This window comes from Henckelia pumila, chromosome 2, assembly GCF_033568475.1.
Source record: "Henckelia pumila isolate YLH828 chromosome 2, ASM3356847v2, whole genome shotgun sequence".
NCBI lineage: Eukaryota > Viridiplantae > Streptophyta > Magnoliopsida > Lamiales > Gesneriaceae > Henckelia > Henckelia pumila.
The window spans coordinates 67139111-67166304 of record NC_133121.1 but is presented as its reverse complement, the minus strand read 5'-3'; positions in this window follow the sequence as shown (position 1 = coordinate 67166304).

The window sequence follows — 27194 nt, the reverse complement described above, 5'->3', positions numbered from 1 at the left end:
CTAAAACCGTTCCTAGTCGATTGAGCCGTCCGATAATAAGGATAAGGATCGCTCGAGTTTGAGACTAGCATTTGCGATGCGGAGTACCACGTTTCATTGGTAGGGAACATGGAGATGTTCGAAGCATGCAAATGGATATTCATAGGATGAATAGTCGAACTACCCTATCCGGACTTTCCAAGTGGTTATCACTTATCGAGTGGATAAAGTCCGCGGTTTTGGTTGTACACCATTAGTCCTTACGACTTGAAACATCATGGAGACTCTATATGCTAGTACTGTGCTTTGACTCGTTTACCGACTCTGAGGGGGTCATCAGGTGTCGAGATTGGGTACAGTTACGACACATATAGGAGTCAATGCATTGTTGTCAAGGATTCACCACATACTTGCGAGTGTGGATATCCTATGCGATCTGAGGAGATATTAGTGTGACAAATCTCTGGCCAGAGTACTTGATGTGATTTAAGAAATGGTTTCTTAGTAGCACATGCGATGTCACTAATTTGATCTTCAAGATGCATTGCATAGTTATCGAATCTTGAGCGACTCTCGATATACCAATGGTTGTTGATTCGATCGGGATATATGGATGAAGGGACCGTACTGTACGTTAACCAAAATCTACTGGTTCTTGTAGGCACTATCAGTGATACCTAGGGAATCATGGGGCGATGTTGCTAGGCGCTTTACCATGATTCGTTGGGCAAGTCGGAAAGTGTTGTTCCGAGTCACAAGGAGTTGTGAGCCCACGGCTAGCTGTATCCCTGAACCATTGAGGGTCACACAGTGTAATGGAGTTTTAATCCCCGTTGAGATAGTTAAATTTAAAGAGTTAAATTTAATGAACTAAGGAGTTGGACTTCTTAAATAAGAGTAAGGGAGTAGGATTTCCTAAAATGACATAGGGATGGACATTTTTGGAAACCACTGAATTCGGATTCAGGAAAATTTATTTTGACTTTAAAACGTGCAGAAATAGTTTCTGTGCACATTGGTGAAATCGTTTCATCAATCGGAGTCACGATGAATTTTATATTAATTTCTGAACGAGCGGGCTTTGCTTGTCGGGCCCCAGCTTATGACTAATGGGCCCTAAGGTGTTAGTGGCCTGCATTATAAATAAGTTATTTCAGTACAGAAATTAAACACAACAGGTCATTATTTTTTAGAGCAATTTTCGAAAACCCTACCCTCTCAAAACCGATCGGCCGTCCCCTCCCTTTGCTCTGCCCGAGAAAATTCCGGTCTGTGATTTTGAATCGCAGTAAGGAATAACGAATCAGATTCGTGTAATCTCTTCGCAGAAAACTTCTGATAGATTTTCTAGTGCAATCTATCAGAGGGAATAAACCTCTGTTCGTGGACCTGATTGAAGGCGTTCATCGGTTCCAGGGAGAGACAACAAGAGCAGAATTGTTCTGTTGGTGTCCATTAATCTCGTTGCGAGATTTGAGGTAAAATTTATTTAATTGTTATTTAAATTTTACACACACAATAATTCAATCGTTGTATGGTTGATACCCACACCATGGAATCGTTCCATGAGAAAATTTTTAAACTTCCGCTGCACCGGGTATCAATCGTAATTGGTCTGGGAACTCGCCAGTTTTCCAACAGTGGTATCAGAGCCAGGTTGCTCAGATCAATCGATTGAATTAATCAATTGTACAAAATTTTTGAGTCTCGGTTTTTGAAACAAAATAAATATTTTTAATAAAAAAAAATTTTTTTTTTCCGGGGGGCGAAACCCGGGCAGCGATTGGATCGCTGCCCGGAGGGGGCAGCGATGGTCGCTGCCCCCAGGGGCGGCGACCGTCGCCGCCCAGGGCGGCGCACGGCGCTGCCCAGGGCAGCGCTGTGCGCTGCCCAGGGCGGCGCTGGGCGCTGCGCAGGGCAGCGCTCGGCGCTGCCCAGGGCGGCGCTGGGGCGGCGCTCGGCGCCGCCCAGGGCGACGCACGGCGCCGCCCAGCGGCGGCGCCAGGCGCCGCCAGGGCAGCAAACGTTGCTGCCCTAAGGGGGCAGCCGGGCTGCCCCGGCCCGCGCCCCGGGTGCGGGCCGGCCCGGGAGTGTCCCGGGCGGCCCGCGGGAAAAATTATATTTTTATTAATTTTAATATTTAAAATTTTATTTTTGGTCCGGTCAAAAATTGTTTTTGATTGGTTCACGAGATTTCGGATCGAATTGTTCGAGTCCGTAAATTTTAAAATTGATTTTGGATAAATTTGAATTTTTGGAAAATTTTAATATTTTATCCGTAAATTGAATTTTGAAATCAATTATTTTGGTACAATTGATGATAAGATATGATCTTATGATATATTAGATAAAATATGATTTTATTTGTAAAATTGGATTTTATAGATAAAATATGATTTTATTTGATATGGAGATAAAATATGATTTTATATGTGAAATGTGATTTTATATATAAAATATGATTTTATCTTGTTTAAATTTGAATTGCCACAGCATGTTATCCAATAAATTAATTTTGAATTAAATGTTATTGGATAAGGATGATCGATTGCCATGACCAATTTTGTAGGTGTATGTTAGGAATTTACATTTTGTCTTTATTGTTGTTGGTTTTATTAATGGGCCTGGTTTATGGCCCGATATGAATGTCATATGTAATAAAAGTGGGCTTGGTTTATAGCCCGTTCCCACCCCCTAAAATGTATCCCCTACTTGTCATTGTTATTTAATTGTAAATACATTAGATTTAGTGGGAGATCAAGATTTGAAGATGGTGGGCCCAGCAGACAATGAAGACTGAAGAAATGTAAATTGGAAGCATATGTAATAGGATTGCATTTGCATACTGCATATTACCTAGGATTGGACTAAGACCCGTGATTGGCAACCACGGGTCAATTAGAAATGGAATCGATCATCCTATATAATATGTGATATTATGATTGTATGCATGTTTAGACATAAATTGCGTGAATCCGGCAATGCATGCAATAAATTAAATATGATGAGACAAATATTTTTATAAATAAAATCCCTCATTTTAAATATGATTTAAAATTTATATCAAGATAAATAAAGGAAATTTAAATATTGTTTAAATGTTCCTACCTTCCATCAACGGTCAATGTATGTGATGCTACCCGCGGATACGGTCCGGCTCATATTATTGGGGGGGCCCGTCCGTCGGAAAGCTGTACATTGGATCGACAAATGTTGTAAGTTGGGTGGAACTCCCATGGGATCGGCTCATATTATTGGGGGATCCACATGGCGACCGTCCATCACAACTTAATATTGATGGGTCATCTTGACATGTCACTTTAAACGGCGTCATATTATTGGGCCCTTATTGGACATGAGGTAAATACATGGGGTTGCTTTGGAAGCAATTGGGCTCTACCTTTTGAGAATTATGGTTGGCTGATATTATTCGGGACCATAAGTTTGTCAATTGGACTCCATGTTCTCACTAAGGAAAAAGTTTCCCGTTTTCACTAGAGGGTGGTGAAATCGTTAAAATAGTGGGAGTGAGATTCATAAAATTAAATTCGCCTATTTTATGTCTTAGTAAATTGTTAAACAATCATTGATATATGTCTGTTTTTCCTTTTCAGTATTTCATACAATGAATTCGCGAAATCCTTTATTCTCGATCCTCGAACAAAACAAGCTGACTGGCGCCAACTATACGGAATGGTTCCGGAAGTTGAAGATTGTCTTAACTTCGGAGAAAATGCTCTACGTGTTAGAGAAAGCACCTCCGAAGGAAGCACCAGCTGACATAAGTCCGGAGGAATTGGCCAAACTTGATGCATGGTGTGACCATGACATCAAGACCAAATGCTATATGCAAGCCTCGATGTCTGATGAACTCCAGAGGCGATTTGAGGACACGGTGAATGCTGCTGACATTCACACGCAACTCAAGGAACTTTTTGGGGCTCAGTCGAGGGCTGAAAGGTTCTCTACTGTTAAGGAGTTGATGACGTGCCGCATGCGTGAAGGGACTTCGGTCCGTGATCATGGGGTACGAGTGATTTGGCTCATACAGAAGTTAGCGACCCTTGATTTGGTGTTGGAGCATGAACTCAATGTGGACTTGCTGCTTCTATCTCTTCCTTCTTCATTTGATGGATTCGTGATAAATTTTAATATGAACAAGATAGAGGCCACCCTTGAAGAGATGGTCAATATGCTCGTTACATATGAATCCACACTTAAGAAGGATAAGCCAGCTTTCTTGGTGGGCTCCTCATCTTCTGCTAAGAAGGGGCCAAGTATGAAGGGCAAGAAACGTTCTGCCCCACCCAAGAAAGTGGAACCCGAGAAGAAGCAAAAGACAAAGGCTTCAAACGATGGAAAATCCAAGGATGTTTGCCATTACTGCAAGAAGCCGGGTCATTGGAAGCGCAACTGCAAGGAGTATCTTGAGCAGTTGGGAACTGCAAAGGGTATGTTCTATATCGAAATAAACATGTCACTTAATACAACTTCTTGGGTATTGGATACCGGATGTGGTTCTCACATTTGCAATGATTTGCAGGTGATGACAAGAAGTCGCAGGCTTAGAATGGGTGAGACCCAGCTGAGGCTCGGGAATGGTTCCAGAGTTGAAGCTACGGCCATTGGAGATGTTTGTTTGATTTTGCAGAATGGTTTTAAATTATTGTTGAGAGATGTTTTATTTGTGCCAGATTTAATTAAAAACATTATTTCTATTTCTATGCTTGATAGAGATGATTATTCTTGTAATTTTGTGAATGGGATTTGCAGTATTTACAAGAATGAATGTTTAATTGGAAATGGACAACTTGAAAACGATCTATATAATTTAAAACTAAAAGACGTTCCAGTGAATTGTATTGACAAACCGGCAACAACAAACAAAAGGAAAATCGATAGTCAAAACCCGGCAAACCTTTGGCACGCTAGACTAGGTCATATTTCCTCAAGGAGGATGAACAAGCTAGTGGGAGAGGGCATGTTTGATATGTCTGATATTAACTCTCTACCTACTTGTGAATCCTGCCTAAAAGGGAAAATGACTAAATCTCCTTTTAAGGGGAAGCCTGAACGTAGTCAAAATCTGTTGGATTTGATCCATACAGATGTTTGTGGTCCATTTAGAGTAGGGACTCAACATGGCCACACCTACTTCATTACCTTTACTGATGATTATTCTAGGTATGGGTATTTATATTTAATGAAATATAAGTCTGAAGCATTTGAAAAGTTCAAAGAATTCAAGGCTGAAGTAGAAAACAAGCTAGGTAAAAGTATTAAAGCACTTCGATCGGATCGAGGTGGAGAATACTTGAGTACCGAGTTTTTGGACTATCTGAAAGAGAATGGGATTCTCTCTCAGTGGACTCCTCCTATGACACCACAGCTTAATGGTGTATCGGAGCGTCGTAATCGAACTTTGTTGGACATGGTTCGATCTATGATGAGCTTCACTGAGCTTCCACCTTCGTTTTGGGGCTATGCGCTTGAAACGGCGGTATTATTGTTGAATAACGTCCACACTAAAGCAGTGGACAAAACACCATACGAGTTATGGAATGGCAAAGCTCCTAAGTATTCATACTTGAGGATTTGGGGATGTCCTGCTTACGTGAAGCGGACAGTGGGAGATAAGTTGGATAGTCGATCCAGCTTGTGTTATTTTGTGGGGTATCCGAAGAATTCAATCGGATATTATTTCTATTATCCTGCTGAAACAAAGGTGTTTGTTTCACGGAATGCCACCTTCTTGGAGAAGGAGTTCTTATTGGATAAGAAAGGCGAGATGATGGAACTCGAAGAAGTTCGAGAAGAACCCGAAATACAAAATAACGATCCCACACCTCAGGAACCATTGCTGAACACGCCTGCACCTAGAAGATCCGAGAGGACTTCTAGACCTCCAGTTCGATATGGTCTTCTTCTTGAAGAGGGTCAAGATGAACCCGACATTGGATGTGATCCAAGAAGCTTCAAGGAAGCAATTTCTGATGCGGATTCGAATTTATGGCTTGAAGCTATGCAATCAGAATTGGATTCGATGCATACTAACCAAGTCTGGACTTTAGTGGATCCTCCCGATGGAATTGTTCCAATAGGGTGTAAATGGATCTACAAAAGAAAGCTTGGGCCTGATGGTAAGGTATTGACCTACAAGGCGCGATTGGTGGCTAAAGGTTATACTCAAAGGCAAGGAGTTGACTATGACGAAACCTTTTCACCAGTTGCAATTTTCAAGTCCATAAGAATCCTTATTGCCATAGCTGCATGGTATGACTATGAGATATGGCAAATGGATGTTAAGACTGCTTTTCTTAATGGAGACATTAAGGAAGAAATCTATATGAAGCAGCCTGAGGGGTACACATCCATGGGAAGCGAGCATAAGGTATGCAAGCTTCAGAGATCAATTTATGGTCTAAAACAAGCATCAAGAAGTTGGAACCAGAAATTTGATGAAACAATTAAAGACTTTGGTTTCATCAAGAACCCGGAGGAACCTTGCGTGTACAAGAAAGTAGTTAAGGATGCGGTGACATTCTTAGTACTTTATGTTGATGACATCCTACTCATTGGGAATGATGTAGGGATGTTGCAGTCAACAAAGATATGGTTATCAGGTAGATTTTCGATGAAGGATTTGGGTGAGGCATCCTACATTCTTGGGATACAGATCTATAGGGATAGATCTAAGAGAATGATAGGACTCACTCAATCAACCTACATCGATACCATATTGAAACGGTTTTCAATGGATGGGTCCAAGAGAGGACATCTACCCATGTGTCATGGAGTTTCTCTATCCAAGTCTATGTGTCCCAAGACTGATGCAGAGATAGAGAATATGACACATGTACCATATGCGTCAGCTATAGGTAGTATCATGTATGGGATGATATCTACCAGACCGGATGTAGCATTTGCTCTGAGTGTCACGAGCAGATATCAGTCTAATCCTGGTCAGATGCATTGGAAAGCCGTGAAGGACATTCTTAAGTACTTGCGAAGGACTAAGAATATGTTCATGGTTTATGGAGGACGAGAACTCAAACTGGAAGGCTATACCGACTCTAGCTTCCAAAGTGATGTGGATGACTCGAAGTCAACCTCTGGATTTGTGTTCATGCTCAATGGCGGTGCTGTCTCTTGGAAGAGTTCCAAGCAGGACACCACAGCGGATTCCACCACTGAGGCTGAATACATTGCAGCATCAGCTGCTGCTAAAGAGGCCGTTTGGATGAGGAATTTCGTCCAAGAGTTGGGCGTCATTCCTGAATTTGTTGGTCCAGTCCCGGTGTACTGCGACAACACGGGTGCCGTTGCTCAAGCAAAGGAACCAAGGTCTCATCAAAGATCCAAACACGTACTGAGGAAATACCACATAATCCGGGAGATTGTGGAAAGAGGAGACATCAGTGTCGAACGAGTGGCCTCTGCAGACAATATCGCTGATCCACTTACTAAGCCTTTGCCAGGACCATTGTTTGACAAACATCGCGAAGCAATGGGTCTACGTAGTATGACTAGTTGGCTATAGGGCAAGTGGGAGATTGTAAGAGTGGGTGCCCAGTGAGCCAACTGTGTGGCTATGGGCTTTGTTGACTCTTTGTATAAACAATCTTTTGTTTAATATTATTTACACTTTTATGGCAATGACTTTATGTTACTTCATATTGTTATATTGTGATATACTATTGTTGTTTTGATAAAGACCTTGAATATACTATAGTGTATGTAAGATGTGGTAGAACATGGAGATGTCTATCATGAAATACATCTTATAGTCACTGTATATTCTAAAACCGTTCCTAGTCGATTGAGCCGTCCGATAATAAGGATAAGGATCGCTCGAGTTTGAGACTAGCATTTGCGATGCGGAGTACCACGTTTCATTGGTAGGGAACATGGAGATGTTCGAAGCATGCAAATGGATATTCATAGGATGAATAGTCGAACTACCCTATCCGGACTTTCCAAGTGGTTATCACTTATCGAGTGGATAAAGTTCGCGGTTTTGGTTGTACACCATTAGTCCTTACGACTTGAAACATCATGGAGACTCTATATGCTAGTACTGTGCTTTGACTCGTTTACCGACTCTGAGGGGGTCATCAGGTGTCGAGATTGGGTACAGTTACGACACATATAGGAGTCAATGCATTGTTGTCAAGGATTCACCACATACTTGCGAGTGTGGATATCCTATGCGATCTGAGGAGATATTAGTGTGACAAATCTCTGGCCAGAGTACTTGATGTGATTTAAGAAATGGTTTCTTAGTAGCACATGCGATGTCACTAATTTGATCTTCAAGATGCATTGCATAGTTATCGAATCTTGAGCGACTCTCGATATACCAATGGTTGTTGATTCGATCGGGATATATGGATGAAGGGACCGTACTGTACGTTAACCAAAATCTACTGGTTCTTGTAGGCACTATCAGTGATACCTAGGGAATCATGGGGCGATGTTGCTAGGCGCTTTACCATGATTCGTTGGGCAAGTCGGAAAGTGTTGTTCCGAGTCACAAGGAGTTGTGAGCCCACGGCTAGCTGTATCCCTGAACCATTGAGGGTCACACAGTGTAATGGAGTTTTAATCCCCGTTGAGATAGTTAAATTTAAAGAGTTAAATTTAATGAACTAAGGAGTTGGACTTCTTAAATAAGAGTAAGGGAGTAGGATTTCCTAAAATGACATAGGGATGGACATTTTTGGAAACCACTGAATTCGGATTCAGGAAAATTTATTTTGACTTTAAAACGTGCAGAAATAGTTTCTGTGCACATTGGTGAAATCGTTTCATCAATCGGAGTCACGATGAATTTTATATTAATTTCTGAACGAGCGGGCTTTGCTTGTCGGGCCCCAGCTTATGACTAATGGGCCCTAAGGTGTTAGTGGCCTGCATTATAAATAAGTTATTTCAGTACAGAAATTAAACACAACAGGTCATTATTTTTTAGAGCAATTTTCGAAAACCCTACCCTCTCAAAACCGATCGGCCGTCCCCTCCCTTTGCTCTGCCCGAGAAAATTCCGGTCTGTGATTTTGAATCGCAGTAAGGAATAACGAATCAGATTCGTGTAATCTCTTCGCAGAAAACTTCTGATAGATTTTCTAGTGCAATCTATCAGAGGGATTAAACCTCTGTTCGTGGACCTGATTGAAGGCGTTCATCGGTTCCAGGGAGAGACAACAAGAGCAGAATTGTTCTGTTGGTGTCCATTAATCTCGTTGCGAGATTTGAGGTAAAATTTATTTAATTGTTATTTAAATTTTACACACACAATAATTCAATCGTTGTATGGTTGATACCCACACCATGGAATCGTTCCATGAGAAAATTTTTAAACTTCCGCTGCACCGGGTATCAATCGTAATTGGTCTGGGAACTCGCCAGTTTTCCAACAGCCTTAAAAGGAGATTTAGTCATTTTTCCTTTCAGGCAGGATTCACAAGTAGGTAGAGAGTTAATATCAGACATATCAAACATGCCCTCTCCCACTAGCTTGTTCATCCTCCTTGAGGAAATATGACCTAGCCTAGCATGCCAAAGGTTTGCCGGGTTTTGACTATCGATTTTCCTTTTGTTTGTTGTTGCCGGTTTATCAACATAATTTATTGGAACGTCTTTTAATTTTAAGTTATATAGATCGTTTTCAAGTTGTCCATTTCCAATCAAAACATACATTCTTGTAAATATTGCAAATCCCATTTACAAAATTGCAAGAAAACCCATCTCTATCAAGCATAGAAATAGATATAATGTTTTTGACCAAATCCGGAACAAATAAAACATCTCTCAAAAAACTTAAAATTGTTCTGCAAAAATAAATGTCTCCTATAGCTTTGGATTTATCTCTGGAACCATTCCCGAGCCTTGACTGGGTCTCACCCATCCTTAGCCTATTACTTCTTGTCATCATTTGCAACTCATTGCAAACATGAGATCTACATCTGGTATCCAATACCCAAGAAGTAGTATTAAGAAAAACATTTTAATGTAAAACATACCCTTTGCAGTTCGCAACTGCTTGAGGTATTCCTTGCAGTTACGTTTTCAATGACCGGGTTTCTTGCAGTGATGGCAAACTTGTTTAGACTTGTCCAATTTTGCATGTAACATTTGGCCTTGAGATCATGGTCCAACCATTTCTCTAGTTCGGCCAACCTTTCGGCAGTTACATCAGCCAGGGCTGTTTTCGGAGAAGCCTTTTCTAACACTTTAGAAAATCTTTTCCGAACTTAGGACAATCTTAACTTATGGAATCATTCTGTATTGTTTGCGCCAGTAAGTTTGTTTTGTTGGAGAATAGAAACATGTGGATTACTGAGATGAAACAGACAATTATCGATGATTGTTTAATTAATTTACTAAGACATAAAATAGGCGAAATTTATTTTATGAATCTCACTCCCACTATTTTAACGATTTCACTACCCTCTAGTGAAAACGGAAAACTGTTTTCCTTAGTGAGAACATGGAGTCCAATTGACAATCTATGGTCCCGAATAATATCAGCCAACCATAATTTTCAAAAGGTAGAGCCCAATTGCTTCCAAAGCAACCTCCATGTTTTTACCTCATGTCCAATAAGGGCCCAATAATATGACGCCGTTTATTGTGACATGTCAAGATGACCCATCAATATTAAGTTGTGATGGACGGTCGCCATGTGGATCCCCCAATAATATGAGCCGATCTCATGGGAGTTCCACCCAACTTACAACATGTGTCGATCCAATGTACAGCTTTCCGACGAACGGGCCCCCCCAATAATATGAGCCGGACCGTATCCGCGGGTAGCATCTCATACATTGATCGTTGATGGAAGGTAGGAACATTTAAACAAATTTAAATTTCCTTTATTTATCTTGATATCAATTTTAAATCATATTTAAAATGAGGGATTTTAATTTTGAAAATTTGTCTCATCATTTTTTTAAAATTTTGTATGCTTGCCGGATTCACACAATTTTGTATAAAACATGCATACAACAATAATATCACATATTATATAGGATGATCGATTTCATTTCTAATCGACCCGTGGTTGCCAATCACGAATCTTAGTCCAATCCTAGGTAATATGCAGTATGCAATGCAATCCTATTACATTGTGCTTCCAATTTACATTTCTTCGTCTTTATTGTCTGCTGGGCCCACATCCGTCTTCAAATCTTCATCTCCCACTAAATCTAATGTATTTACAATAAATAACAATGACAAGTAGGGGATACATTTTCAAGGGGTGGGAACGGGCCATAAACCAAGCCCACTTTTATTACATATGACAATTCATATTGGGCCATAAACCAGGCTCATTAATAAATCCAACAACAATAAAAACAAATGTAAATTCCTAACATACACCTAAAAAATTGGTCATGGCAATCGATCATCCTTATCCAATAACATTTAATTCAAAATTAATTTATTGGATAACATGCAGTGGCAATTCAAATTTAAACAGGATAAAATCATATTTTATATATAAAATCTCATTTTACATATAAAATCATATTTTATCTCTTTATCAAATAAAATCATATTTTATCTATAAAATCCAATTTTATACATAAAATCATATTTTACTCAATATATCCATAAGATCATATCTTATCATCAATTGTACCAAAATTAATTAATTTCAAAATTCAATTTAACGGATAAAATATTTAAATTTTCCAAAAATTCAAATTTATCCAAAAATCAATTTTAAAATTTTCGGACTCGAACAATTCGATCCGACGCCTCGTGGACCAATCAAAAACAATTTTCGATCGGACCAAAAATAGAATTTTAACATATTAAAATTTAATTTAAAAATTAAAAAAATTAATTTTTCCCACGGGCTGCCCGCGCCCTAATGGGGTCGGGCCGGGCAGCGACGATCGCTGCCCTGGGCAGCGCCCAGCGCTGCGCTGGGCAGCGCCGTGCGCTGCCCGGGGCAGCGACCATCGCTGCCCCCCCCCCGGGCAGCGATCCAATTGCTGCCCGGGTTTTTTCCCGAAATTTTTTTTTTTATTTTTAAATATTTATTTTGTTTCAAAAACCGAGGCTTAAAAATTTTTGTACAATCGATTAATTTAATCGCTTGATCTGAGCAACCTGGCTCTGATACCACTGTTGGATAACGCGGTGATCAGATCAATTAGGATTGATACCCGGTGCAGCGGAAGTTTAAAAATTTTATATGGAACGATTCCATAATGGGTATCAACCTTACGATTAAATTGTGTGTGTAAAAATCAAATAACAATTATAAATTTTTACCTCCAATCTCGAATCGAGATTATGGACACCAACAGATTGCTCTGCTCTTGTTGTATATCCCTGGAACTGATGGACGAACTGTTCTTCAATCAGGTCCACGAACGGATATTTAATCCCTCTGATAGATTGCACTAAAAAATCTATCAGAAGTTTCTACGAAGAGATTAACGAATTTGATCCGTTAAACCAGACTGCAAATTCAAAATTCACAGGCTGGGTTTTTCGAGCAGAGAGGGGAGAGGGGGGCGGCGGCCACTAGGTCTCAAAACCCTAGTTAATTTCGAAAATTATGCCTGTTATCTGTAATTTCTGTACTGCAATAACTTATTTATAATGTAGGCCACTAACAGCTTAGGGCCCATTAGTCATAAGTTCAAGCCCGACAAGCAAAGCCCGCATGTTCAGAAATTAATATAAAATTCATCGTGACTCCGATTGATAAACCGATTTCACCAATGTGCACAGAAACCATTTCTGCACCTTTTAAAGTTAAGATAAATTTTTTTGAATCCGAATTCAGTGGTTTCCAAAAATGTCCATCCCTATGTCATTTTAGGAAATCTTACTCCTCTACTCATAATTAAGAAGTTCAACTTCTTTGTTCATTAAATTTAACTCTTTAAATTTAACTATCTCAACGGGGATTAAAAATCCATTACACTGTGTGACCCTCAATGGTTCAGGGATACAGCTAGCCATGGGCTCACAACTCCTTGTGACTCGGAACAACAATTTCCGACTTGCCCATCGAATCATGGTAAGAGCGCCTAGCAACATCGCCCCATGATTCCCTAGGTATCACTGATAGTGCCTACAAGAACCAATAGATTTTGGTTAGCATACAGTACGGTCCCTTCATCCATATATCCCGATCGAATCAATAACCATTGGTATATCGAGAGTCGTTCGAGATTCGATAACTATGCAATACATCTTGAAGATCAAATAGTGACATCGCATGTGCTACTAAGAAATCATTTCTTAAACCACATCATGTACTCTGGCTAGAGATTCATCACACTAATATCTTCTCAGATCACATAGGATATCCACACTCGCAAGTATGTGGTGAATCCTTGACAACAAAGCATCGACTCCTATATGTGTTGTAACTGTACCCAATCCCGACACCTGATGACCCTAATAGAGTCGGTAAACGAGTCAAAGCACAGTACTAGCATATATAGTCTCAATGATGTTTCAAGTAGTAAGGACTAATGGTGTACAACCAAAACCGCGGACTTTATCCACTCGATAAGTGATAACCACTTGGAAAGTCCGGATAGGGTAGTTCGATCATTCATCGTATGAATATCCATTTACATGCTTCGAACATCTCCATTTTCCTTACCAATGAAACGTGGTACTCTGCATCGCAAATGCTAGTCTCAAACTCGAGCGATCCTTATCCTTATTATCGGACGGCTCAATCGACTAGGAACAGTTTAGAATATACAGTGACTATAAGATGTGTTTCATGATAGACATCTCCATGTTCTACCACATCTTACATACACTATAGTATATTCAAGGTCTTTATCTAAACAACAATAGTATATCACAATATAACAATATGAAGAAAGATAAAGTCATTGCCATTAATAAAAGTGTAAATAATATTAAACAAAAGATTGTTTATACAAAGAGTCATCAAAGCCCTTAGCCACAAGTTGGCTCACCGGGCACCCACTCTTTCAGTTATCGATATTGAACTACTGTCTACGTTTTTGGTTTGATCATTTATAGCCGTTATGCCGCCCGTTTGAGTTTTGAGGATTTTGAACCGTGTTTGAGTTGTAGAACTTTGGGCATTGGGTTTGTTCATTATTGTTGATCATCTTTTGTCTCCGTACATATTCATTTGGAGTTTTCAAGACAGAGAAGCAGAAGTCGATCGTCTAGAGTTTAAAGAAGAATCGGTAAAGAGATTACCTTGAGCCAATATTGTTGTTAGGTTGTATAGTTTCTGATATAACCTTTTTATTGTAGCTTATCCAGAGTTGGAACTACTTGAATTGAAAGGTAAAAGCAGTCATCGTTAGTGGGATAGCATACTCGGGACAGTTGGTTCTCGAGTTTCCCTTAAAATCACATATTGCATCGATACTTGTTCTAGCATGTGGAACTTGTATTTTGTTGATTATTTAATTGTATTTTTTATGGCTAAATGCCTTATGTTTTCATATGCATTCATATTGAGCCAGCACTATCGTTTCAATAGGCAGAACAGCCCTTTTGTTAGACGTTTGGGAACTATAGTCGAGTGGCCTAGGACGTAGTCGTTGCGCCTAGTGATAGCATACACATTATAGTTTCTCAAAGTCTAGAGGAGTGGGATACGTGGCACCACCTCGATTGGGAGGGTCGGTGGGTTGCTTACGTGATCTCGTCCTCGGGATCCCAAAAGCAGAGCAGCAACCCCTTGTTTATCAGAGTTTATATACCTGTTTTAAAGACATTCATATCTTTTGTTTTGTGTTGATTATGTTGTCTTGAAAGCATGTGGTTGACTTATTACATGTATTACTTGTTATGTTGTTTTTACTGGAAATATCATTCTCACCGGAGTTATCCGGCTGTTGCTTTGTTTTGTGTGTGTACTTGGCAACAGGTGGGGCAGGATCAAGTCAGAAGAGGCATGGTTAGCTTCGAGGGCAAGAAGTAGAAGTAAGACTTGATTTAGAAGTCGAATCAGCATGCCAATCTAGTTTATGTTTCATAGAATGTTTAGATTCAAACTCGTCGTTTTTGTTGTATCGATCCTGCGAGTATCATGGACTGAAGGTTGTCGTTACATGTATTATGAACCATGTTATGTTTGAATGTCGTTTTGGTCATGTATGCATGTTGAGAATGGACCGGTTTTATATTGGATTGGTTGAGCTAATTGCTGTTTTTTTTTTTTACTCAGTTTTGGTCTCGCTCGAGCGGCAGTTGGTGCTCGCTCGAGCAAGCGTTTTTCTGTGTGCAAGACAGAACCCTGCTCGCTCGAGCGAGGGTGCTTCCCCGCTCAAGCGAGATTTTTCTTGGCAGGCGGGCAAAACATTGCTCGTTTGAGCGAGCGTGTCTTGCCGCTCGAGCGAGGATCTTTAAAAAAAAAATTTCATTACTTTTAAATCTTGGATCTTGTTTGCTTATTTTATTGTTCAATCCGAGTTTAGTTGATGTTTAGAACCAAGGTCTCACATAAGCTAATGTCAAGCGCAGACCTTTGCAATTTCAGGTTGGTGAGAAAGTATTATTAAAAGTTTCACCATTTCGTAGAATTTTTAGATTTGGTCTCAAGGGTAAACTATCTCCTAGATTATTTGATCTGTTTGAGATTTTGGAGAGTGTTGGGGATCTAGCTTATAGACTGGATTTACCACCGTATTTGTCAAGTATCCACGATTTGTTTCATGTATCGCTGTTGCGAAGATCTGTGGCAGATGAGTTTCACATCTTGCATCCGTCTAAGGTCCAGTTGGATACAGATTTGACATATGTGGAGAGAACATTGCGTATCATGGGTCATAAGGACAAGGTGTTACGTAATAATATTATTCCTCTTGTTCTAGTTCAGTGGCAGCGCCGAGAAACTAAAGAAGCCACTTGAGAACTTGATAGTCTTATGCGTGCAGGCTACCCATAGTTGTTTTTATTGTTTTGTATTTCAGTGGTATCTTGTGAAATATTCAGTTTGAATAAAGAATGTTATTCAATATCTTGTATTGAGTACTTAAGATATAATATCGAGGACGAAATATTTTAAGTAGGGGTAGAATTTAGTAGCCCGGTCCCATTTTATAAGATTAATTGACTGAAAATGATTACGCATGAATTAAGGGATTTAATTAGATTTAATTTAAGAAATATTGGAAAAATGAATTCGGGTGAGATCGGACCGTTCGAACTTGGAACGAAGCATCCGAACTCCCCCTATTAGGTGTCAAGTTGGAGTCGACACGTGGCAAAGATCGAACCATTCGATGTGGCGATCGGAGCATCCGATGTGCTGGAGGGATAGGTTTTAACAAGATCACGACACGTGGAGTGTCATGCAGATCGGACTGTTCGATCTGGCTGATCGGAGCATCCGATCTAGGCCTATAAATAGGGGTTCCGAAATTCAGTTTTGTGCACCATTTCTCAGATCTTTCTCTTGACTTTAGCTTGGTTTTGGAGCTTTGGAGCCTTCTTTGGCTGGTCCGGGGCTTTGGTGATAAGAATCTTGGATTCATGGAAGGCAAACACGACTATATTAAAATCGTACCCTCAATCCAATAGACGATAAGATTCAATTGTGTTGTTCCGATCTTTTGAACAAGTAAGTTTCGGATATCCACTTCTAGTTTACAACTAAACTAGCAACAGATAATTCACGAGGATAAACAATTAATCACAACGGAACCTTCAGAAAACTTGTTTCTGACTATCCACGAGGATAATCAATTGACAAACGCCACAAAGTTTATGAAACTTTGATAAGTTTGATTTGATAAAAACAAAGCAAAACTTTGGCAAAATTATAGAAAGAATTTTAAGAATTGATACAAAATCAATAATTCAATAACTTCAATATTCTATGTTCTCATGAATGAAAAGTTTACAATATATAAAAAAAATAAACTATGAATCCTAATAGAATTAGACTAAAGATTTCCTAGTTGGATTATAATTCCAAAATCCTAAAGATAATGCAAAATAATGCAAAAGATATCAAAGATATCATCTAAAAGTTTTCTAATAGACTTAAAACACTCAAAATATCACAATATATCAAAACATATAAAAAATCCCTGAGCACACACAAAACACCTTCGGTGTGTGAAAATCTCGGATGCGCGGGAGCACAAGAAGATGGCACGGGCGCGCGACAATGTGGAGCAGGCGCGCTTCATGTTCGCAATATTTTGTAAAATCTTCACTCGGCAGCGCGGGCGCGCAGTAGCTTCGAACCCAACTTTGTATTTTTTTGACTTTTCTTCAATATTTTCTTTACTTTCTTGATGTTTTTGGACTTCAATATCACCATAACACCCTTCAAAAAGATCTTCAAGCATCTCAACTTGATTCCCATGAATTCCAAACCCTTCAACTCTCGATTGTAAATCACGGAGCAAATCTTGGAACAATATGAATCTTTGAGCGCCTTCTAGATTCATATCAGACTCCCCTTCTTCAAAAAGATTTGTCTTCAAATCTTGCCCTTTGTCCACAAAAACCAAGCAACGCTTAGAAACTTTAAAAATATTTTCCACAAGCAATAATATACTTCGCACACTCAAAACCATATCAAGAATCACAAAATTTCTTATGCATAAATTAAACACATCAACATCATTAACATGCAAAAATATTATTAATATTCCATTAAGCATTACAAAAATCAAGTTTCTCCCCTTCTTAGACCTAGTTAACCCCAACACAAAATTCATAGAATACAACCATTGTTTTCTAGGAATAAGAAACAATTCACATGCAATATGCCTCTCACAATTCCAATTAACATATTTTTTCATATGCAACCACAACAAATATTCATCAATCATATTCATTCTTTTGGATCTCTCAAAGCTACACTTCAAGCTCAATACACTTTTCCTTTTATCAAGCAAATCATGCAATGACGAACATATAAAGAACAACTTATTTTCTTCAAAAAAAATAATTTCTCACATAGAATTTTTTATGAATGTCATGCAAACATAAATAAAATACATCTTTCAAACCATTATCCAATGCATTCCACTCCTTAACATTTTCAATCCACAACAACTTCAAGAACAAGGTAGATAAAAATACGTACCTTTGTGATAGTGTAGTAACCACCACATACTCCTTACCTTGTTGACACTTAATCACCTCTCCATCAAAAACTTTCTTCCCTTGAGGACTCATACCATACAAAAATAAAACAAGTCCTCTTGTGCACATTAAACACACTTTTAAATTTTCATAAAAATCCTCATCATTATGTGTAGATAACACAGTATCAAATGTTCAACATGCCCATTCAAAATTTTGCTATATACTAAGATATAATCAAAGTATACCGCAACAAAGTTACCCATAGATGCATGCAAAACATAATCCATCAAACCCATGAAAGTATTACGCACATTAGCTAGCCCAAAAATCATCACTAGCCACTCAAGAAGATATGACTTTCCACATATGCTATTCATGCACAATTGACTCACATCAACAAAAACTAACTCATAAAATCTTTTAGTATACACAAACTCAAGAGAATTAATATTAAGATTTGAAATCAAAGTAGAATTCATGTCTAATACCTTCTCAAATCCTTCAACAAAGTAATAGAATCCATGCAACATTGAATTTAGATCATACCTTTGAAAATATACATTTGGTTGGTATTCAACATTTAAAGTTAAAGCATACCTCTCAAACGAAACAACTCTCAAAGCCCTAACCTCTCCAAGGACGTGACCAACCTCATATGGAACCAACATTTTAAGACTTTTAGTATGACTTCTCCTTTGCTTCTACATCAATGCATCTCCAAAATCCTGCAAAGAAGAATAAACGATTCTCGAGATTGACCGGCTAAATCATGACAATAAGATAAAACCTCCTTGTATAAAAGTACTTTAGGGATTTTACTCATTTGAATAAAATTTTCGTCCTCACAATTTTGAACCATAATATTTTTTTTTGTCTCTTTCCTCTCTTTTTCTTTCCTCTCTTTTTTTCTCTCAAAAGTCATCTCATTCTTTTGTACACTCTTTTTTTGGCCTCTAAATTTTCTTTTTCTTTCTTTTCAATGACCATCTCACTTTTTTGATCACTCTTTTTTCAGCCATATCACTCAAATTTTCAATTTCCAATTGATCCTCAAGAAATTCTTTTTGTAGCACCTAAAATCCAAGCTATTAAATCGCATGCATTAAATTAAATAAATATTAAGATTATTATTTTTAAGTTTAATCGATTTAAAATTCTTTATCTTAATTATTTTTTAATGAAATATTAATTATTTTTTTAAATTTTTTTATTGTACTAACTATTTAATTAATACTTTTAATTTCTTAAGTTTAATTGCCAAAATGATTTTATTGTGCAACTTATTTGTTTTAAATATTTTAAAGGTTTAAGTTTGCTTAATTAAATGATTTTAATTATTTAGTTATTCGTTTAAATGATCCTAACTATCCCACTCATTTATTTAAAATGATTTAAGTTTATTGGATAGCTATTTAAATGATTTTAACTGTTAAGCTTATTTATTTAAATATTTTTGGATGGTCCAACTTATTTGTTTTAAATAACTTAAGTTAGAGGTTAGTTATTTTAAATCATTTTAAATGTCTAGCTTATTTATTTAAATGCTTTCTATTGTTCAAGTCGTTTTAAAGATTTTTATTCCTCTTGTGTATTTTATTTAAATAACTTTTAAACAATCATTTACTTTATTTAAATTATTTTAATCGCTCAGTTTATTATTTAAATATTTTGTTTAACATTGTGACATCAAAATAACTAAAGTATTGATTTTAATTTCTAAGTTAGTGTTTAAATTCCCTCAAACGTTTATTTGTTTTTGTGAAGCCTAAATTCTATAAATTAAATTCCATGCGTAAATTAGTCTTAATGTTTAAACTTCTAAAAATTCATGGTAATTTAAATGATTTAAATCTCCTTAGAATTTATTTGTATGATATTAAAAATTTAATTGCTTAAATTTCTTGTATTGGTGACTTCCGGCTTTGGCGCGCGGCAAAGGCGAACACGGCGGAAAAATCCTTCATTTTAAATTTAGGTGACCTAAATTTCTTGAGAGGTGACGAAAATAAAATAAAATCTTTATTTTAGATTTTTCATTCAATAAAAATTGGTTAAGAGCATTTTCGCGCGTAATTCTTTAAATTTTCCAAACTAGCCTTTTTGGACTCGGACAGGTGAAATTCCATTCTTAGCATTTAAAATTTAAGGTTCTAGACTTAGAAATTTAAATTAGAGGCAATTCTACAAGCTAAAATTTTAAAAATCAAAACTAGCACTTTTATTTGGTCAAAAAGCACTTTTGACTTGTCGTACTCTCACACACTCACACCTATACATACAATACACTTAAAATGCCACACAACACATTAAACCCTAACATTTTTGGCCCCTTAGCCGCCTCCCCCTCATTTCTTTCCCCCCCCCCCCTTCATGCCATCACCCTTCTCTTCTCAAGAAAACATCGGCTTCACCATTTCTCCTTCCTTCTTCTCGTCGGCCGTCTCATTCCAGCCACATGCCGCCGCCGTGCCGCCTTGGAGGACACCATAGGGGACGTGTACAGCTGCTGGTCGAGAGTCCTAACCCCTTGGCCGATCCCTTCTCCCTCGGTTTTGTAAGCTTAGGCAAGAACTCCTTTCTACCTTTTAAACCCAAGCATAGGTTATAGTTTTCATGAATTTTCTAGAAATTGTGATGTTTTTGGCAGATTATTTCGTGTATGGTGTGTGTGTATGTTCGGCCTTCAGCTCGTTCATGAGGGCTCGGGTTTGATTTTGTGCCTTTTAATTTCTAGCTTGTGTTTTGAACTCGTGGAAGTGAATTTTCAACATTTGGATGGAATTTACATGAATGGAATGGATAAATCAGAATGTACATGTTGAATGTAGCCCATTTTTATATGTGTTTGAAGTGTTTTAAACTTATTTTGGTGTTATGCAAGTCCCATTGCGTTTATGTTTTGAAATGTTGCGAATGTATTGAGTTTGTGGCGTTTGAATTGAGGTTTTGGAAGAAATGGATGAAAGGAGTGGAGGGGCTGCCCATGGGGTGTTCATGGGGTTAAACATGTGTTTTTTAATGTTTTTTAGATGGGATTTATGGGCTGATTAAGGGGTAAATTGGTTGGCATGAAGATAAGTGGAGTTTGGAGGCGCCGGGAAATCGTATTGGATGAAACATTTGTAATGAGTTAGAATCGGACAAGAGACTAGTTCAAGGGCCCTATAATGACATTTAGGCATGCTAATGAGTTGATTGGATGGGTTTTTGAGGGGTTAGAGCACGAGGAGTAAGTTTGAGTGACCTTAGCTTCAAAGGTGTCAAAACAGAATTTTATTTTCTTCATGTCAGGCCTATAGAAATCAGGTCTGATTGGGTTGTTATTGAGGTTGGGACAGGGTATACCCTTAATTTCATGATTTTAGGTGATGTTAGGGCCGTGTTGGTGCGAATTAGGCCTATTTTGGATAAGAATCGAATAAATTAGGTGTGTTTTAAGTTGGGGTGTTGTGAACAGATTTTTCTATTACTTAGGGGCTGTCCGGAAATTTAAGTTGTTTGGGTTGTTTTGGCTACCATTAAAGGTTTACTACTGATCTTAGGTGTATTTTAAGGTGCGTTTGAGGCACCGGTTTGAACGGGAAGTATTTCTGAATTAAATAGGACGAGTTATGGATTTTATGGGTTAACCGCTCGAGTTAGGACCTTGTAGGCGTAAACTTAAGTGGAAGGAGAAAGATTTTAAGCCGAGGGTTCTCCCCTACACTCCAATCATCCATAAAAATTCATGTCATGCTATCTTTTGAGGTTGCGTCATTTAAATTATTCAACGCCTATTTATTCGCGTGTGTGACTTCAAACTCATTTATTCTAGTCCCGAAGCCTTATTTAAAGAATGCTTGTAAAGATTAATGTTGAAATGAGGAAATGTTGAATGAAAGGAAAAGTTAAAGAATGAAGTGAGTTGATTGTGACTTAGACGTGCAATGATGGGTCACGGGATGCCCTAGGTCACTTGCCAAATTGAGACGTGTAGATCGAGGTCGGGAGACATCTCGACTTCCCTACCGAATTAGACGTGTAGATCGGGGTTGGGAGAAATCTCGACTTTCCTACCAATCAGAGGGGCAATGTGGGGCCGAGAAGAACTCGGTTTCCTTGTCGGCATTGTATACTATAGTCATTGATCGATCAAAACCATAGTCTCAATCGAGGATCCAAATTTAAAAGTAAAAGTAAAGGATAATTGATTCATGAATGTGTTTTCCATCGCATATTGCTATTGTTCTTACTTCGGGCATGTTATGACTTTTTCCTCTTCGTGTGAGATTCATAAGTGTACTTAGTACTATTTTTAATATTATGCATTATTTTGAACCCTTGCTGTATTATTTAAATCTTGCTGGGCTTTTAGGCTCACTACTATGCTTGGTGCAGGTGAGTATACAGACGAGGCTGTGAGGCAGGCTTTCCAGGGCCCGTAGGTGTTCGGTGGCACGCCCTGACCGTTGCCGCTTTTTTATCCGCATCATGTCATTGTAATAAATATTCACTATCGTATGTTGTTTCCTTTTCAGTAGTAGGATGTGTTATTCCCTGCAATTATGTTGGCATGTAGACACTTTATATTTTTCCTTTCGTCTAGCGTCAAACCAGTTACTGTTTATGTATGCCTTGTGGGATGTTTACCTTGGGTTGAGGTTTATTTTAAACTGCTATTTGAGACAGGTGGTTTATTATTGAAACAAATAGGTCATGCCGAAATTTTTTTCGAAATTTTCCGTATTTTCTTTATTTATTTAAATATTAAAGTTAGGGTCGTTTCAGTTGGTATCAGAGCACGGTCATTGGGCTTGGGATGTGCCTACCTCCAAACGCTAGGACTCGAGAGATCTCGCCTCAAAATCTGTAAGTTTTAAAGAATTTTATATGCTAGTCATACTTGAATTACTACTTTAAATGTTTTGATGTCATCATTTTTAAAAATATTTTCAAAACTAGAAGTTTAATTTGTTTAAGTGCGTAGTTCAGTGTTTCTTTTTCGTTTAAAAATTTGTTTTAGTAGTTTAGAGTGTATCATTCAAATGTTTATTTTTATAGCATGCGGTTTCAAGTTAAACGGAGTCGGTGTACAAATATTCCTTCCAGTTTTGGACAGTACGTGGATGTTGTATGAGTTATTAGGTGGTGTTAACAATATTTGGTTAGATTGTAGGAATTTTTCGGAAATATTAAACTTGCGTATTAGGAGGTATTATTTGATCTGTCCTTGTCGTAATTTATTCTCTTAGGGATGGGATTTAGTCGGATTAAACTAAGTGAATAGTTTGATTAGAAATTCATAGATGTATTAATTTTATGAATCGAACTTGTGTGAATACTTGGGATGCGTACTTTGTTTTATATTATTATGGATAGTTTGAGTTTTCCTTTTGTTATTTGGGCAAATATGATTTCGAGGATTGGTGAGTCGGTTAATATGAGCCTTTCAATTTTGTGAACTATTATTCCTATCATTATTTTATTATTCTTCAATCGTGCTTGTATCTGTTGCAACATTTACTTTTGCGTATTCGAAATTTCTTTGCTTATCCTTTGTTCATTTATGGATTCGTATGACATTAATCAGCGTTGAATTCTGCCACTTTGGCGTTGGTTGAACTTTTTAGTAAAATCTTGTTAATGTTTCACACTTTTCGAAATTTTATTCCGTACTAGAGCCACATGTTGATTTGAGTAAGATTCAGTGTCTTTTTTTTTGGTAATCTACTCATGTTGGGTGACTGACATCTGGTTTTAATTTGAGACCGTTGTTTTTCCCTGATTATTAACTTGTGTGGACTTCTTTTGACTGAAGTCACATAGATTGCTCTTAATTGTGCTTTGATTGTTTGAGCATCATTTCATTACCCACAAATGAATGATTACGAGATCTGGATCTTTTTAGCCCATGTTCATTATTCATGGAGCCTCCATTGTTATTCATTCACCCCTAGAATTGAATTATGAGTGATTTGTTTTCACTTATCTAGATTTTTATTTTCAGCTTGTTTGTTTGTAATGCTTGCATTATTTCATTTCACATTAAGCAGCATTACTTGTATGTCTGTTTCCTTTCATGATCCATCATGATGAGGATTTGGGTGGATCGTAATTTCAATTATTATTTCAAATTCTTGTGTAGAGAATTGGCTCGTAGCCGCTTAGTAAGCATTTAGACTGTTGGAATTTATCATTTATACTAGATAAAATCCTAAGTTATTGTTGTGATCCTAGGAGTGGCGACTATCAGTTATATCTAGTTCTAGCGAGTAGACTGCTAGGTAGTAAATTAATTGAATGAGTTGTTTCAAATTTTAAACAGGAATGTTAAGAGTAAATAGATGATTTTGGTGACCTGAATGGGTGAACAGTTGCGAGATAGGAAATAGAGCTGTCCCTAGAATACTTTCGAGTACTTTACATTTGCATTCTAAGACATTGTGATTGTCGACCGGTAAGACTAATGCACCAACTATGGGAATAGAATGCTGAATAGAACATTCAGGTAGTTTTTCTGGATAAGTTGTAGATTTATTTATTGGGAAAATACTAAGGTACTGGAGGATCAATTAGAAAGCATTTTCGATCAGGTTACAAGCTCTTCGAGGTGTCCAATTGTATACTAAGTTCTTGAATTTTGAATTCAGGTTGTACATATAATAATTTGTAAATTTTTGGATTTTCAGACTTGCTGTCAAGTTGAACTAGGGATTTGAGATATGTCTTCAGGCGATACGTGAGAATTATTTAGTACTTAGAGACGATCTAGTTCCATAAGCGATTAATAGCTCATAGTATACTTTGACTTGAAGTGTAATTATGGATTTCTTAGTCGTTGCATCTGGGATAGAAAATGTGGATAAATCTGTTGGGAAATTTTAATCAAGAGTTGAACTTTCGGTAAAATCAAAGATTCTAGAGATGAACGTTTAACTTGGTGAGTGGATAATTGGGATCTGTTTAGTCACATATTTGGATTCTATATGGTATCGGTTATTACGTTGGGACTGAACAACAATGCATTTTATGGGTATATTTTCTTATCAAGGATTGTGTTAGAATTTTTTTTAATAGAAATGGGTCAGATCTATCTCATATCTTGAGGTCTAACGAGTTAGAATTGAATAGTCCTTCAGCTATCCTATTTAGAAAGGTTTAGTGTTAGTTGCTAAGTATTTTGTGAACTTGTGAATTTCTTAAGAGCTCAAGTTGTGTATTATATAAGTCAAGTTTAATTGGTAAATAGACATTAAGTATAGCTTTGTTGTTAGAAAGTTAAGGTATGGTCGAGGTCGAGGTCGACATAAATTATTTATTGGTTATGTGGAGCATAATTGATCAATAACAAAGGATATAAGATTAGAGAAATGTAAGTTATGCAATAACTTAAAGGTCTAAGAATTTGAAGGTTGTGGAACTTATGAGTTGCAATAGGATGACGTTCGTAGGTTGCAATTTAGATCAAAGTAATTTGGCGCAGTGATAAAATTTAAACTTGAATAAAATCGCTCGGGAACAAATAAGAACTAGGAATTTATAGGACAGTGAGAGTTAGCCAAACCCTTGGTGATATATAGATATTAATAAGTATCAGAGTGCACAGCGAAAGCTAATTAGTGTCAACTCTTGTGGGTGTGAGGTAAGAAGATTTAGTGTTATTATGGTCTAAGATATTCGAACCTAGTTAGTAAGTTTTGAATTTCGAGGACGAAATTCTATTTAAGGAGGGAAAAAATTGTAGCACCTAAAATCCAATATATTAAATCACATACATTAAATTAAATAAATATTAAGATTATTATTTTTAAGTTTAATCCATTTAAAATTCTTTATCTTAATTATTTGTTAATGAAATATTAATTATTTATTTAAATATTTTTATTGTACTAACTATTTAATTAATACTTTTAATTTCTTAAGTTTAATTGACAAAATGATTTTTATTGTGCAACTTATTTGTTTTAAATATTTTAAAGGTTTAACTTTGCTTAATTAAATGATTTTAATTATTTAGTTTATTCTTTTAAATGATCTTAATTGTCACACTCATTTATTTAAAATGATTTAAGTTTATTGGATAATTATTTAATTGATTTTAAGTGTTAAGCTTATTTATTTAAATATTTTTGGATGGTCCAACTTATTTGTTTTAAATAACTTAAGTTAGCGGTTAGTTATTTTAAATCATTTTAAATGTCTAACTTATTTATTTAAATTCTTTCTATTGTCCAAGTCGTTTTAAAGATTTTTATTCCGCTTGTGTATTTTATTTAAATGACTTTTAAACAATCATTTAGTTTATTTAAATTATTTTAATCGCTCAGTTTATTATTTAAAAATTTTGTTTAACATTGTGACATCAAAATAACTAAAGTATTGATTTTAATTTCTAAGTTAGTGTTTAAATTCCCTCAAATGTTTATTTGTTTTTGTGACGCCTAAATTCTATAAATTAAATTCCATGCATAAATTAGTCTTAATGTTTAAACTTCTAAAAATTCATGGTAATTTAAATGATTTAAATCTCCTTAGAATTTATTTGTATGATATTAAAAATTTAATTGTTTAAATGTCTTGTATTGGTGACTTCCGGCTTTGGCGTGCGGCAAAGGCGAACACGGCGGAAAAATCCTTCATTTTAAATTTAGGTGATCTAAATTTCTTGAGAGGTGACGAAAATAAAATAAGATCTTTATTTTAGATTTTTCATTCAAGAAAAATCGCGTAAACGCATTTTCGCGCGTAATTTTTAAATTTCCCAAATTAGCCTTTTTGGACTCGAACAGGTGAAATTCCATTCTTGGCATTTAAAATTTAAGGTTCTAGACTTAGAAATTTTAATTACAGGCAATTCTACAAGCTAAAATTTTAAAAATCAAAACTAGCACTTTTATTTGGTCAAAAAGCACTTTTGACTTGTCCTACTCTCACACACTCATACCTATACATACAATACACTTAAAATACCATACAAAACATTAAACCCTAACATTTTTGGCCCCTTAGCCGTCTCCCCCTCATTTCTTTTCCCCCCCTTCACGCCATCACCCTTCTCTTCTCAAGAAAACATTGGCTTCACCATTTTTTCTTTCTTTCTTCCCTTCGGCCGCCTCATTCCAGCCACCTGCCGCCGCCGTTCCACCTTGGAGGAAACCATA